The sequence below is a fragment of the Cimex lectularius genome, unplaced genomic scaffold (genome assembly GCF_000648675.2).
Source record: "Cimex lectularius strain Harlan isolate CLEC.00 unplaced genomic scaffold, Clec_2.1 scaffold25, whole genome shotgun sequence".
Classification (NCBI taxonomy): Eukaryota; Metazoa; Arthropoda; class Insecta; order Hemiptera; family Cimicidae; genus Cimex; species Cimex lectularius.
This window is the reverse complement of record NW_019392633.1, coordinates 221672-239220: the sequence shown is the minus strand read 5'-3', so window position 1 is coordinate 239220 and position 17549 is coordinate 221672.

Sequence of the window (17549 nt, the reverse complement as noted above, 5' to 3'; positions counted from 1 at the left end):
CATCAACTCCCCATCTCACCCCACCTTATGAGTTTTCCCTCCTTTTGCCATTTTTCAAATGTCGTGTAATCGGTTTGGTCCCTCTCGTGCCATTAACTTTTTTTCATCTCAACTAAAAACCTTAATTAATTGTAAAGTATTAATTGGTCAAGCGGACCACGAAATTAGTGAACCTATGTTTAATTATGCAATAAATAAATAACGGTAATAAAACTCTAACAATAACAACAATATTTAGGACTTAGTAATTAGAATAAATAGGGACTTGTTCATTTAAGCGTATTTGAGGCAAAGTCTTTTAGTGCTGCAAATGATTTGATATCACAGACTAGTTTCTGGAGATTAGGCGGCCATTCTGCTGGGATGATGGTCTTTCGCAAACGTTCTCTTTCTGCATTGAATTTGGTACAGCTGAAGAATTTATGTTCGGCGTCTTCTTCGGTGCTGCAAACGGAGCATAAAGAGCTTTCTCTTTTCTTATATTTATGAAGATAGCTTGCGAAGTTTCCATGTTGCATTTGGGTGGTCCAGTAGTCGGGGTGTAGCCATTTTGCTTTTTGTCTCCTTTCAACCCTGGAGAAAAATTTGGTTGTCAGCCGACCTTTATTGCTGTTTGTCCATCTTTCTTGCCATTTTTTCCAAGTACTCTTTTGCCTCCTTTCCAGTTGTGCTTCGGAACCAGTCTATTTCTCCTTGGCTTGCTCCTATATCAATTGCCTCATTTTTCTTTTTTTGGTGGATGACCACCCTTTCTTTAAGGACAAGCTCTATTGGCGGTGCGTTGAAATCGTCCTGTACCTTTATGTGATTCTTATAAGAGCTATTCGTTGGCTTTGCTCTATTATAGCTTTGCTTTTACTCGATAGTCGTTTGGCCCATAGTACAAACACATCTCACTACATTTACATGTTTATATCTCTTAAAATTTAACTTTACATTAAATTATGTACAGATATTTAATAAAAGTTACTGAGAAACCTAGGTTTACCTGTGTATATGTTACATAATTACAGTCCAGTGTTAGAAAATCGTTTTCACTTGTCTTAATTTGCCTTGTTCGAATTGAAGTACAGTTAATCCACCTTTATAATCATTATCTCATGTATATAATATGAATTATAGATTTTTGACATATAAACAATCAGAACTTTGTCAACTAAACTAGGTGGTGGGGGTCACGGTAAAAAATTTCAACAATTTCCCCGGCCTATTAATAAACCTTTGCCCTATCTAACATTCTTCGCACTTGTAAATAAACGTCGTTCCCGCTAATGAGGTTTTGGGCACATCTGCTTCTGGCAAATAATAAACTCCTCACCCCCAACTCCGTAATACTCCTGTAATTCCCTTTTAATGGGGCTTGCAGCCCCGACACTACGAGGACCCCCGATCGATATCGTGATACTATCAGCCCATCTCTAAAGGAATAACTTTTAGGAAAAAAAAATTCTCACCCACCGGTGGCTGTTGCAGTATTTAATAGATGCGGACAAATGAGACGTAATTAAGAGAACTTCCGCACCGAAAATACACCCAGGATGAAAATATATTGAACATTTTTTCCGACGCTTTGGGAAACATTTTAAAAATAAATATGTTATTAATCAATTAATTGTTTTTAATGTGTGGGGTGATTATCATCATGGTTTGGTGACATATCTATGATTGCAAAAAACCCAAGCAATATCCTACTGCACTCGCTACCCACCATTTCGAACACAAACACAATTTCCACTTCAACAGTCCAAAAATATTACACACAGAACAAAACAAACATAAACGTAACTTTTTAGAAATGGTTTATCAACAGAGATAAACACAGCATCAATTACAGAACAGAAACATGTAAACTCAGTCGCAGCTACGCCAATATCGTTAATCAAATTCAATATAGATAGCACACATATATCATCACATCACACAAAACACATATTATAACATATAAAACATTCATCACATTCCACACATTTTTACATAGTCTAATTTTTGAACAATTTAGCTTTCGTTTTCCTATTTATCCCCGTCTATAATCCTGAAAGGATAATCTGGCCGAACCATTACCAACGTTTTTTCCCCCTTCGTCTGCTCTTTTCACCCCAATCCCGGTTGGAATTCACAAGAATAAACTACACTGATGAACAAAATAAACGTACCAGCCATAAATTGTAATGCATTTAGTTTATTCATATTTTGCAAACTAAAAATGGGTTATTCGGAAATCGTGAGATGCGGTCTGGTGTGATGTAGGTTTCAGAAAAACATTTTCTTTATCGTGCCACGTTTCGATCTTTATTGAGATCATCTTCAGGGCCTGCGATTTACATTGTTTAAATTTAACAAATACATGTAGGATATGGAAAAAAGTGAATTTATACAATGTAAAAAATATTTTTTATATTCAATCAAAATATTTCTACTCACCCAAAGTGTAAAATATTACTACGCAGAAAACAAACTCTTTGAGTGTGTAGAAATACTTTGATTGAATATAAAAAATATGTTTTGCATTGTATAAATTCACTTTTTTCCATATCCTACATGTATTTGTTAAATTTAAACAATGTTTGTAAATCCCAGGCCGTGAAGATGATCTCAATAAAGATCGAAACGTTGACAATTAAGAAAATTGTTTTTTTGAAAGCTACATCACACCAGACCGCATCTCACGATTTCTGAATAATCATTATAAATAATATTTCAAACTGTACATTTTAAATTACTATTTTTATATAACACATTTTTTATTTTGAAATTTACAGTAGTTAGAAAAGCTGTAATATATTAATGAATAAATTTAACTTTAATGTACATTTGTTAAAAATTTTGAATTACAGCATTAAGCACTCAACACGATACGAAAGAATGGCACAATTACACAGAAAACAAACACTTTGAGCCCTGAAGATGATCTCAATAAAGATCGAAACGTTGGCACGATGAAGAAAATGCTTTTCTGAAGCCTACATCACACCAGACCGCATCTCACGATTTCTGAATAATCATTGATTTTAGTCACGTAAATTCTGTAATATGTACTAAGTTGTTCGCGTTTTCTAAGTATATACCATGATGACGCTACTGAAGCTCGAGTTGTATGGCTAGTAACGAGTTGCGTTCCGTGTTTGAAAGCAGTTGAATTCCTTCCGACGGCGTTATCAAGATAAGAAGGCGGTTTCGAATGATAGCCGAACGGGTAATGTCCACGGATATGCTTGAGCGACGTTTCATTAGATTTAATAGAAGAGGTTGAGATCGCCTGTCCGTCCGGAAGCAATTCAATTGTTTCCTAATAGGCCCTGGATAGGAGCGGTCTGGACAAAGGTTCAACAGATAAGTGTTTGTTTTGCCGCTACGTGACCTGGAAAGATCCGGCTCGTAGTTATTTCTCTTTTATTAGGCATTCGCCTCGAGATATAAAAAGCGTAGAACGTGTTGAATGTCAATTTGTCATGGTCTCGGTTATGCCATCCTTTTTCCTCGGTATTAAACTTCCCGCGGTTTGTAATTACAGAATGAATGGCAAATTTATATTTCCGAGCCTTTGTTATTCAATATTTTCTATAATTTTAATGCCTGCGGATTTATTACAGAGAAGTTTTAATTTTTACGATCTTAGTATACTTAGGACAAAGGTATCGATAATAAAAAATGTTTGTCGAAAGAAATATAGCGACGGAGACATGGGAAGAGACGCTTCTTATTAAATCATTTTATGATAATAATTAGAGAAAAGATACACCGTCGGCTAGTTTAGTTTACACTTGCACATCTGGAATTGAGAATCGAATGGAGTTAATTTAGCCGTCGGTTCGTTCCTCTGCGGTTCGCCGGACCGCACACAGATCACTTGCAAAGCGTCATTAACAATTCAACAGGCAGCACTTTACTTCATTTCCCGATGTTAATGAATTAGGGCCGTTTGGGACAAGGCAGACCGCAGTTCCCAGGGGCAACAAATCGAATGGACTTAACTAATATAAATGTTATGTAAAACGGAACTACAAGTGGAGAACTAAGTTACGGTTTCAGTTTTGACAAAAAGCGTTGTGACGTACGTAAATTAATTCAGTTTTTACTGCGGCTGCGTCTTCAGATTACACACCGTTCATATCATGTTGATTTCTTAAGCGGGCTTTCTATCATCATCACGTCAGGACCAGTGATCGCGTGAGCCCAGGGTCAATTTCGGCAATCACTCTTATCATTCTTCTTTGCGGTATACAACGAAAAACTGAGTATCAGTACAAGAAGTGTCGGTGGGACGGGAAAGACGTTAATTTCTCAACAGCGGCATTTCTGGGTCAAAGTGGTTGAAAATCTTTCTTCCGAAGAAATACAATCAGAAAATTTTAGTACTTTGAAATATATCCTTTTCAGTACATGTTTGGTAGCACTGATGATATTCGGAAATACTGGGAAAACTGGTACATGGAAGTGTAGCATTGAGCGAAAACGTTTCGAAGCCACAAGCGTCAAAGGTTCCCTAACCAGTGACTGTATAAGTACATCACGACCAGTTTGGCCACACTTGGTAAAACCGCAAATATAACTCTCTATAAATGAAGTTGGAGTTTTTATCTACCTGACAGTAATCACATCAGAATTTATTCATGTATCTTCATAACGTCTTTGCGATGAAATAAACGTTTTTGGGTTCACCAAGGCAGTCGATTTATATCGTCATCCTCAGGGCTTTACCCAATGATGTAAATTAAAACACTAGAGTTATTATGATTAACGTTAGTTTTAGTTAAAATTATAACTGTAATTTGTAAGGATAATTTTTTTACATGTTTATCAACGATTTTAGTATATAAAGAGTAACAATTGTACTCTTAATTTAAGAACATCTTAAGAATAACTCAGTGCTTCATTTCAAAATTTACATAATTTATCTTAGTGTTACAACTTAGATATGGCTTAAATCTCATAAAGAGTAATATATCAACTGAAAATATATCCGGTACAAGATAAATCAGACTAAGTCCTCTACATCTCTTAATTTGCATAAAATAACATAATTGTCATGTATTTGAATAATCTATAATAACGCAGATTTTTGTTTCAGTATGTCAAAATCATGTTTATATATCAGAAGATTGATTTTTAATGAAATCTAATTTAAAAATAATTTTATGATATTTTCCTTACACGGAGGCATTTCAATAATTAATTTGTGGTAAAACTGATTTTAAGTTCTAGCGATTGAACATTCAAATCTCCTGAACATATTTATATCGTTCTGTGTAAACATTTGTGTAAGGCGAGAGCTATTTTCTTGCGGAATTGACTAACCGTGGCTAAAGTTTCAGCGTCCAAACGAGCCGTGATTTGGAGCGGCGGTTTGGTTTTGGGCAAATCACTAGAAAGTTCAATGGGTTCGGGCAAACGCTTCTGAGCAAAAGTAGTAGGTTTGGGCAAAAAACCTAGTATTTGTGTTATAGTATTTACTCCTTACATGTAACACTTGCAAGTGTCATTCATGGTCCTCTTCAAATCCGGGGCTGTATCGCTGGCTTACATTTTCGAGGTATTTCAAAATGTGTGGTGATTAATGACCGTTAATCGATAATTATTCAGAAATCGTGAGATGCGGTCTGGTGTGATATAGGTTTCATAAAAACATTTTCTTTATCGTGCCAACGCTTCGATCTTTATTGAGATCATCTTCACTGTCACTCTCAACACGACACGCAAGAATGGCACAATTACACAGAAGACAAACACTTTGAGCCCTGAAGATGAATAAAGATCGAAACGTTGGCACGATAAAGAAAATGTTTTTATGAAACCTACATCACACCAGACCGCATCTCACGATTTCTGAATAAGTATTCCAAAAGTCTTTATCTGATAGGTATTTTTTTATTTTATATTTTTTTTTACGAGGGTCCGCAACAGCAGAGGTTATATCAACCCTCGGGTTGCCGGTGTTTTTGAAAAAAAGCTCATTTGAAACTATGTCGGGTTCAAATAGCAGGGCCGCTGGATTCGAACCCGGGATCTTTACCTTACATTGATGAGCGCCGTGTCAACGCCTAAACCGTTGCGCCCACCGACGCCCCATCTGATAGGTAAATCGTCCACATCTCATCCAGTCTTTCGAGCATGTCTTTACTGTTCTTTCTCAACGGATTTATGGCTACTGGAATTAAACATTATGAATTGGACTAGTGGGTCTACAGACCAGGCAAATTCTCGTGGAGTGAAGAAGCACACAAGGTGGGAAACAACAGCCGTTTTCGATGTAAGTGGTTAACACGTAGTAAGTGAATTCATTGGTAATTAAGGGCGCATCCGTCATCAAACTGGTAAAGGCGTTGTAAACTAGGGCCGGTGGGAGAAACATAACGCAAAAAAAATTTCAACCATATGCCTATTGTGTCTCGTTTACGGAAGTGGGTGCGCAGTTGTTTGTTTTCTTTTACCTTGCGATATCAGGCTTGGCATAAATCTTGACATCTGGGAAACATTCCATTATTGCAATATGAGCCGCTTTCTCGAAGTCCACGTGAAATTTTGAATACCTGAAGTGCAATTTGACGAGTCCCAAAGTCGAAGTCTTAACGTTCAACCAGAATGTAACGTACAACTCGTTTTTCCAGGAAGAAAGGCGTAAACCACAAGAATATGGAATCCATTCACATGAACGTGTACAGTATTTGGTAGAAATGTTTGGAAGCATAAGAGAAGGTGCCGTCTACCATTACATGCGTTACATGCTCGATGGTGACCATCGATGTTTTTTTATCGATGCTCATCCCGACTAAACACACAGTCTTTCCAGCTTATCGCGTTGAAGATAAATTGCCCAATAACATCGCTCATATTTGCCCTAACCCATCACGCTTTCGGCGACCTTTCACTTTCGATTTGCCCAATCTCATGACGCCCATTTGGAGTACCTACTTGCGTCCAAACGTGTTACTTCCAAAATAATAAAATAATATTAGGCCCTCTTCCTTGTCGTCTATTGCAGCTGGTTATTATTATTATTTTTTTTTTAATCCATAATGATAAATCCTGGCTTCCATCTTGGTAGTAGATACTACATACATAAATAATGTTCGTAATGTTTATCCACCACGTATTTTGATTCCAGAACTCTCATCTACCGTGACCGTTGCCGAAAGACTGATTTCAATTTATTGCTGACTAAGAAAATTTTTAGAGAAATTCCAAATTGTAATTTAATCCTATCGCTTACGGATAGCATTGAAAAATTGCTTCAGACACCCGCAGAACTAGCTCGTTGCAAATGAAATTGCACTCTTCCGAACTGACTCTGGTTAAAAAACCAATTGCCCACCGTAATTCTCGGTTTTCACTTTTCGAAAGGGAGGGTAGAAGCATAAAATAAACAGCTTCCGGGAGTGAACAAATGCCTTCAATCGAGCCGGTTCTCTCGGCCCATCACCTAGACAGTAAATGAGTTGAATGTAAATAAACACTTATGTGTGTGCTTTCGTTTTTATTATACTTGTCGGCATTTCAAAGCGACTTTGGGAAGCGCCGAAACGCTTTTGTACAGCGTTTACGTTTTGTACAGATAAGCGGCATTTTGCCAGTACGTCCGTCCAACAACAAGCTTACGGCGGTCAAAGCTCTGAAATAAATTTTATATAACTAAGCAATACTCAATTAGAACTAGCAAAATTAAACATCTTCATTAATATGTAGTATTAATTTCATTTTTATTTTAATCTGGTTTCTAAAGAAATCTATTGAGATTAGGATTTGGATAAATCACTTAAAGTAAAAAGTAGTATAAGTATGAAATATTACATTGCATTCATTATTTAAAAAAAAAACTAAATTTTAAAAATTATTTGTACAATTACGAGGACATAATTAGGGTATATACGTGGTACGTATAATTTATTATTGCTGTAAATACATTAAAAATATACATAGTGTAATTGTATTTGAATGATTAATTATTACACATACAAATTGAATAATACACAAAATATAATGGCATGGCTAATGCCGTCTACCAATAATTGTACTGAATTATATGACATTTTCATATGCTAACGTTTTTAAGAAGTATTTATGAAAGGTATTGGCTGAGATAAAAAAGTCAGTGTCATGAACGGGATTCGAACCCACGATTTTCGGATAGATACGCCGCTTCTCTACCACTTGAGCTGTCATGACTTCGATCCACTCGGACACTAACTTCACATCTCAACCCCATCTTTTGAATTTTCCCTCCTTTTCGCCATTTTTCATATGTGAAATCTATTTGATTCTCGGCGACAAATGAATTGGCCATGGAGAGCTTTCGTGAAGATATACTTCAGTTTAATCTCTTTAATTTTTTCTCTCTCTTTAATTTCTTCTCTCAACCAATACCTTTCATAAATATTAATTAATAGAAAAATGTTAATTGGTCAATCGAACCACGAACCGTAATGGTTTTTAGGAAGGTTGTTCGGAAGAGTTTCGAATAGGTTTTCGGAGTTCTTGTTCGATGTCGGACAGATGACCTAGAGACCTAGAGAGAGTAAAAAAAATGTAAAATATGATAATGATTTGATAATGAAAGTAAACATCTCATTCATCAATTTAAATCAATTAATTTATGCTGCTTTGACCCATTTTTCCTCCTTCCTTTTTCTAACTCGTCCTTACAGATTGTGTTCTGAACACTCCCATTATAAGCAACTAATATGTGGTAGATAAACAAAAAAGTAAAAATGTAAACTACCGTTAACTAAAACTTGAGATAGAGAGATAGATAGATAGATCGATAGATAGATAGATAGATAGATAGATAGATAGATAGATAGAGATAGATAGATAGATAGAGAGAGAGAGAGAGAGAGAGAGAGAGAGAGTGAGAGAGAGAGATGGTTTTATTTATTCACGAAAAGAGAGATCTCTTGGACCTTTCTTACACTTAACGCGAGTTATACAGTTTACATTATACATTTATTATGATTTTGACTCCTTTAGTTCATACAATATATTTTACAATTATAATTAATAATGAAGAAAAAATGATAATTTATTTGTGATCTTGTTTTTGTTTTTTTACTAACAATTGGGCAATATAATTTTTTATATATTTTTTCGTTTAGTTGTAAATTTATAAATTTGTAGAAAACAAGTATCAATAAAACAAAAAAAACCAAGCCATATAATAAAAACAAACAAACACATGCTACGTTGGTAAGTGTTATTTATATAAGTGCATCTTTATGCACATAAATTACGATGTATGATAATTATGTAACTAAAATGCGAAAAATTATTATTTTCATTAAGAATACTATTCTGAGTAAGTAATAACAAGGCAAGTAGACAGACAGACAGAGAGAGAGAGAGAGAGAGAGAGAGAGAGAGAGAGAGAGAGAGAGAGAGAGAGACAGGCAGACAGAGAGACAGGCAGGCAGGCAGAAAGAGAGAGAGACAGAGAAAATGAGTGATAGACGAAGAAATTGAGGTTTTAACATCTCCCTGTTCAAACATGAAGTTTAGAGATTTGGCCAATATGCTAGACCATAAGGCCAAAAAAATCTCCCTGTTGTCCTCAAGACAAACAAAACAATAAAATTAGAATAACAGCACAGGCTCGTGGTAAACACTTGCTATAAATGAAAAATTATTACGATTTTCCTTACCCTTACAGTTTTTAATTCAAGTGAAAAACTCCAGGTCTTCGCCAATATTATTTATAAAATTAAATTGCTTAATTTCCAGCAAAATAACTGGTTTAACAACAGTCAAAAAAATTTTTGTCAGTTTGTGATGATGTGGAATGTAATCAAATAGTTATTTTTTGTTTTTGTTATTTTTCCACAGTTTGTAAAATATATATATTCAACTAGTTCTAACAGCTAAAAATTTATTTATTTTTCAATGTCTACACACTATTTCCATCGAGTATTTCGTAATCTCACTTAGTCGGGTTATAGTTACTATATAATTTTCCAGATGCTATGAAGGTAACAAATAGTTTGTTTTTTTTCGTCACCTTACCCTACCACGCTAGTTTATGCTGTCTGACCGAATTGTAAGTTAGCCTCACCTGAGGCAAAAGTTGTTTTTTGACCGACTCGATTGATGTTGACCGTGTCACCGTGTTTTTTCTCCCCCCAGCTACCGGATGACAGCCCTTGAGGGCCCTGGAAGCCGTCTTATCGCCCTTGTACACCTGATCCATTAACTAATAAAGATGAGCCATGTTTATTCCTCGACCCTAATTTTCTCAAGTAGGCCGCCTTCGGTCTACTTTCCACCGAGCCACCCCCTAATAGCCGAACCCTTTTATTGCTCATAAAACCGATTCGGGTCTCTGGCATCTGGCTTTTATCCCTGCTCTCTTCACTCAACGACATGTGCTTCTTTGAAGATTTTAGTGATTTCAAAATATCTCCTTTTGAATTAATAAGACCGTTTTAAAGGGATAATCAATTTGAATTACGTTATCAACTATTTGCTAAAGATAAGTTCGTTTGATTATCAAACACAACTATTTTCACTGAAAACTAGTATAAAAAATTACTGAAATTGATACATTTAAAAGACCCATGTGTTGCATCTTTTATAAAAATGGATTTTTAAAAATTATAAATAATGTGTGGTGATTAGTGACCGTTTGTCGATGACTGTTCAGAAATCGTGAGATATAAACATAAACAGCAATATCTCACTGGCAATCTCAACACGACACGCAGAAAACAAACACTTTGAGTGAGTAGAAATACTTTGATTGAATATAAAAAAATTATATTTTTTTTTACATTGTATACATTCACTTTTTTCCACATCCTACATGTATTTGTTAAATTTAAGCAATGTTTGTAAACCCAGGCCCAGAAGATGATCTCAATAAAGATCGAAACGTTGGCACGATAAAATGTTTTTATGAAACCTACATCACACCAGACCAAATCTCACGATTTCTGAATAATCATTATAAATAATATTTCAAACTGTACATTTCAAATAATTATTTTTATATTGGGTTGTCCGGAAAATAATGCAGGATTTTGGTATTAAACAAAAAAAAAGAAACTAGTTACTTTAAAGCAATGTTCTTTAATCAAAATAATTTCCCATACTCTCAATACATTTCTCCCAACGTGTTGGTAACTTATTAATTCCGTCTGAGTAGAATTCAGAATTTTTAGAATTGATAAAGTCAATAAATGCATTTTCCAGTTCCGTTTGATTTTTGAATATTATGTGTTGTAAGTAGTGGTCCAGGTGTCTAAAAAAATGGTAGTCAGTAGGCGAGAGGTCCGGAGAGTAGGGTGGGTGAGGCAAAGTTTCATAGCCAAGCTCCAATAATTTTTGTGACGTTACACGTGACACATGTGGTCGAGCGTTGTCATGCAACAAAATGGGCCCTTTCCGATTGACCAAAGAGGGCTTCATTACTGCCAATTTCTGATGCATGGTATTAATTTGGTTACAGTATGATTCAGCATTGATGGTTTCGCCAGGATTTAAGAAGCTGTAGTGTATTAAACCAAATGAAGCCCACCATACCGTAACCATTACCTTTTTTTGATGAGTTGGGGGCTTTGGAAAATGTATTGGAGCTTCTCCTTTGTCGAGCCACTGTCCAGAACGTCTAGTGTTATCGTAGAGAATCCACTTTTCGTCACATGTAACAATTCTGGCCAGAAATGGGTCATTTTTGTTTCGACAAAGAAGTGATGCACAAACATCAAAGCGCTGATTTTTTTGGCGATCGTTTAATGAGTGTGGAACCCAATTTTCGAGTTTTTTCACTTTTCCAATCGCCTTGAGGTGGTCAGCGACGGTCGTTTTACTGACTTTGAGTTGCTCTGCAAGTTCCCGAACAGTTGTTTTGGGGTTTTCTTCCACCACTGATCGCAGAACATCATCATTAAGAGAGGAAGGCCTTCCACGACCTTCTTCATCTTCAAGGCTGAAATCTCCCTCCCGAAATTTTTTAAACCACCTTTGCACAGTGCACTCATTAACACAACCCTCGCCCCAGACTTGGTTAATGTTTCTAGCCGTTTGGGCTCCGCTTCGGCCGAGTTTAAACTCGTAAAAGAAAATCGTACGAAATTCTCGCTTTGACATTATAAGGATGACTGAATTATTTCCAAGTAGCGGAATGCTACAGAGGTAAACAAACAATATCATTTGGAAGAGAGTAATCCTGTAAACGTAAACAGAATATTTTATATAGATTTTTTTTAATGAAAACTTAAAATCCTGCATTATTTTCCGGACAACCCGATATAACACATTTTCTAACATGCTCAGGTAAATAATTCATAGGTTTTAGTATAAAATTTGTGAGTGCTAGAACGAGATTAATAATGATTAATAACTAATTGATTTTTTACGACTAAGATAGGTAAGTAAAAGAAATGATAAATGATGGAGTGAGTGCGGTGTTCAATCCTTTTTAAAAAAATAGTTCCTACTCACAGTAAGTTGTCTGCAACGATCCGGATTTCGAGCCTTTTAGCTCATCATCAGGTTGAAGGACTTCTACAACCACGTCTCTCAACATGAATTGTAGAAGTCCTTCAACCTGATGATGAGCTAAAAGGCTCGAAATCAGGATCGTTGCAGAAAACTTACTGTGAGTAGGAACTATCTTTTTAAAAAGGATAGGTAAGTAAAATGGCAGAATTTAAGGAATTATTAGTTTAAAAGTCCTTTGATGGCAATCTTATGATGAAATAGAACTTTTAGATTCTTTATAAACAACTAATACGTGGTAAGCCAAACTTAGGGGGCGTCGGTGGCCGCAACGGTTTAAGCGTTGACACGATGCTCATCACTGTAAGGTAAAGGTCCCGGATTCGAATCCAGCGGCATTGCATTCGAACCCGACATACTTACAAATGGGCTTTTTTTCAAAAACACCGGCACCCCGAGGGTTGATATAAACTGTGCTGTTGCGAACCCTCGTAAAAAAACAGTATGTAGTGTTCTCCACTGTGCTAGGGTCGATTGTGCAACCATTTTCCTCTTTAACACACTCCGTGGATGTAGTAGAAGTACAGTATAGCAGAATAAACACAACGTGCTCTCACTCTCTCTCTCTCTCTCTTTCTCCTCTTCTCTCAATTCCTCTCTATCTCACTCTTACTCTCTCTCTCTCTCTTTCTCTCTCTCTCTCTCTCTCTCTCTCTCTTATTAAACCCAATCAAAAATCGATGATTTACCACATTGAAAAGAGACTAAATGCTGTTATTAAGTTTAATTGAAAAGTAAAATGCCCAATTACTACCGAGATGAATTTTAATAGATACTAAGTGCCATCTGGGAGAGGCTTTTAATATTTCTATCAATTAATGTACATATGTCGATCTGGAATTAGATATTGAAATTGTATCATTTGTTTCATTGCTCCAAAGAACCGAATTACGGGTATCCAGTTTTTTAATTTAAAGAAAAAATTGAAGGCGCGTTTTAGCATTTTTCATAAATATAAACTGGCATAATGCTTTATATAATACAAGATGAAATTCAAAGAGTTATTCCAGAAATTATTAAAATCAGGACATTAAAAACTGAAGTCTACGAGAGATAATTCAGTATACAATTTACAATACATTACATATTAACATGGAAAATAAATATTTCAGCCTGTTAATAAAGGATAATCTGTGTGGTAATTAAAATTAGGGGGAACTGTAAGGACGACAATTACGACGCAAGCAGGTCGGAGGACAAGCATTTGTGTTCAGGCTGAAATGGAAGACGCTTTTCACTTTATTGCAAGGTTCTCAAAAAGACAAGTATGGCCGAGTAAAACTGTACTTACAATAATTGTGACATTTATGAGTAATAACAGAAAATTATAGGCTGTCTGAACGGCAAAGATTGGGATAGCTTGTATCAGTTGGCCATTAGTGCGCTTAACCGTAGAAAGTACCTGTTCGAAAAGTTTAATTTCTGAAATAATACAGTATTGAATTATGTGATTAAATAGCCGTGTTAATGGTATTAGGTGTGTTAATATCGAAATATTTACTCATCTTTACAATGCACAACCACACTATTAACGCAAATAACGTGTGGAGAAGAAAACCCCTTTCAAGACGTATTTTTTTAAACAAAAATAAGGTTTTTTGTCAATAATTTAACAGCCTGCTCGATTTATAGTACAGACTTTTTCAATTATAAATAGCAAACGTGATTTTTAAATTATAACACTTCATAATTTTTTCACTTCACTTTGGTCACTTAGGTTGCACTTGTTATATTCACTAGTTTTGGTCCGCTTGACCAATTAATATGCTTAAATTAATTAAGGTTTTTAGTTGAAATAAAAAAGTCAGTGTCACGAGCGGGATTCGAACCCACGATATTATATATATATATATCCACGAGCTCAAGTGGTAGAGCAGCGGCGTATCTAGCCGAAGATCGTGGGTTCGAATCCCGCTCGTGACACTGACTTTTTTTATCTCAACTAAAAACCTTAATTAATTGAAACTTATTGTTATAATTTATATACTTTATTTTGTTATTTTTTGCCTAACTTTTGAAAAATTTTCGTCTTTATTACTAATAAATTTACAAAAGTCTTTATTGTGATCTTTAAAGAATTCCTGAATTGTTGTAGGCAAGGTTCCTCGTGTTTTCGAAGATTCTTGCAGTTCGCATGTATGACGTGCTTCCAAGTTTGAGGTTCTCTTGCTCTCCAGCTGCATATTTCATTGTCCTCCAATTTAAGCTTGTAGAGATATTTATCGTGGTTGCTAAGTACTTGGGCAGCTTATGTTTAGTGCTTTCTTCGATACAACCAACGAAACAAATGTTTTGTCCATTTGCTTTCGCTTGTTGCACTCCATTATATTCCCATTCATTCCGCTTCAGCTTGTATTTCGTCTCTAGGTGGTTTGTTTTCGTTTTTAACTTGAAACAATAAGTCCTCGGCTGAAAATAATGTTATTCACGAAAAATGTGATAATCGGGTATTAATTGTGTTCATGAAGAAAATTTTAGCGACGGTAGACTAATTTTTAAAATTTCGGAACTAACACCACAGTGGACACGTCCACATTCTAGAGTATACTAGTCAGTACACTAGTGCTACTCTATTTCGGGAACTTTATTTTAAATTTTGGCATACTTATCACTGATTAGATACTTATAATTTATAAAGGAAGTAAAAGTTCAATTTCATCACAAGATTTCGATCAATCCACTTTTGAGTGGAGGGATGGCATCGTTGGTATGAGGAAATAAGCTAAGGGTTTGGTCTATAAAAGGATGTTCCCCAATGTATCATTCCGAGCTTGGTTTTCAGGAAGTAGAGTTAATTTAAAAAAATCGTGTAGGATCGCCAGTAGGTAAAAATCTAACCACGGAATATAGAAAGCAACATCTAAAGAAAATTAATACGGGGGAGGACGTGTGGTGTGAATGTGGCGAGGAGGAAACTTAGAGCACATCAAAATGGTGTGTCTCAGCAACCGGACGATATAGTCCAGGAAGTCAAGTCAAAGATTAACAATTAATTAAGGTTTTTAGTTGAATGAAAAAAAGTTAATGGCACGAGAGGGATTCGAACCCACGACCTTCGGCTAGATACGCCGCTGCTCTACCACCTGAGCTATCGTGACCTCGATCCACTCCGAAGGTCGTGGGTTCGAATCCCTCTCTTGCCATTAACTTTTTTTCATCTCAACTAAAAACCTTAGTTAATTGTCATGTATTAATTGGTCAAGCGGACCACGAAAGTAGTGAATCAAATATTAACAATAAGCCTATGGATTACGTCAATGTACTGAAGTCTCATTGAACGTGTACGGCACAATAATAAACTTTTTAGAAAATAAATACAAATTATTTGAAAAAAAATTAATAGTTACGGTTGGGGTATGAAACTGATGCAAAAAAATGATAAAAACAATCAGCACGAGTAAAACTATGGCAAATGGAAGTTCAAACCAAAGTCTTTACTTACCAAATCTTATTCAGATTGGGATTTTATAACATGGAATCGTTTTTTTTAACACGCCTAGCTATCCTTCTGAAAAAAATATAGTGTGACTATTTAGATGAAATTGAAAAAGGGAAGTGCTTAAATTTTTAATAAATAACTTACATAAAGAAAAAGAAGACGTCAGAGTATGTATTAAAGTGAGTTCTAGGAGAATTACTATATAATTTTTCTATTACGGATCGACGAGTGTGTATAATTCAACAGCGGAGGCGAGACGTTCTTGAAAGCTAGCGGAAAGGCAATTTGAAAAATAGATGCGCGTCCTCGAGTATGCCCGGCAAAAATTAATGCTCCTGCGTACACTTTGGGGCGTTCTGGATTAATTCATAGGTTTGCGAAAAAAAAGACTGCTATTTGCTCTGGAGAGCCACCCGCTCCCAAATCGCACACACCCCCGTTGAATATTCTAACAAAAAAGAACGTAAATTACATCCTGTATGTACCAAATTGTTAAGGATCAGGAATGCGGATACAAATTATTGAAAATAACCTAATAAACATAATAAATAAATAATAATTTGTGACCGCATTCCTGATCCTCGACAAATTGGTGATATGGATATCTAGACGGTCGATTCATCTTACCTTCCTTATATCCTGTAAGTAGCCAGTCCTTATGACAAAACTCAGATCATCCGACGATCACGATCAGTAACCTACAATTCTAGTGTGTACTTGTATTTCTGAATATTGGTATATACAGGCCGAAAGTTTGATAGACAACAATTGAATTTGTTTTTTCATCTTTTTGACCAAACAAGATCCAGATTATTCCTGATGACTGTATAAGATTCATGTTGTTTTCTCAATCCTCCGAGGAAAAACTACTCGGAAATAGTTTCCAATCAAAAAGATATAGTATGCAATAAAATCTCGTTTTAAGTAAATTTATTATTACTTTGATATTTATTAACTAACATAACCGCGTACTGTCCGTTACCAAGTCCAGGTGCGGTATAAAGTTGACTTCGAATCAATCTGATCATGATGACACATTTTGGGTCAAATATTTTCTATTGAAATTATTTTCGATAATTTAAATATTTTTAAAACGCGTTTAAATAAACAATGAAGTATAAACTATTGTATTACTAAGAATCACAACATAATTATTGTTGAAGTAAAATAACCGTCTGAAGAAGGTGGTTAAAGATTACGGAACCACATCCTTCCATTAATGGGGGCACGTGTTGTCGGACTCTGTTTTCTTGAAGGATCTTTGATAAAAACTGAGATAAAAGGAATTTGAGCGCGTGCATCGGCAGCAGCATATGCCCAGCACTTTCTTTGCCACTCGAGCACGGTGGCACTGGCGCCGACAGGGCCCTTCTTCGTGGTGCTATGGCCGAACGCTTTTCAGCCCATAAATACGTGCATCGATGTAAATAATCATTAAACCTGAAGGACGTGCTCCTGAACTTTCATTAATCTTTATTTGTGTATTGGTGTACCATTAGCTGAGCAGAGCGACTTTCCTTCCTCGATCAATTTGACCAATGCAATTCTACTTAATTATAGTAAAATAATACTTAATATAACATAACGAAATAATACTTAATCTAAAGTGCTGCTGCAAATTTTAAAATGA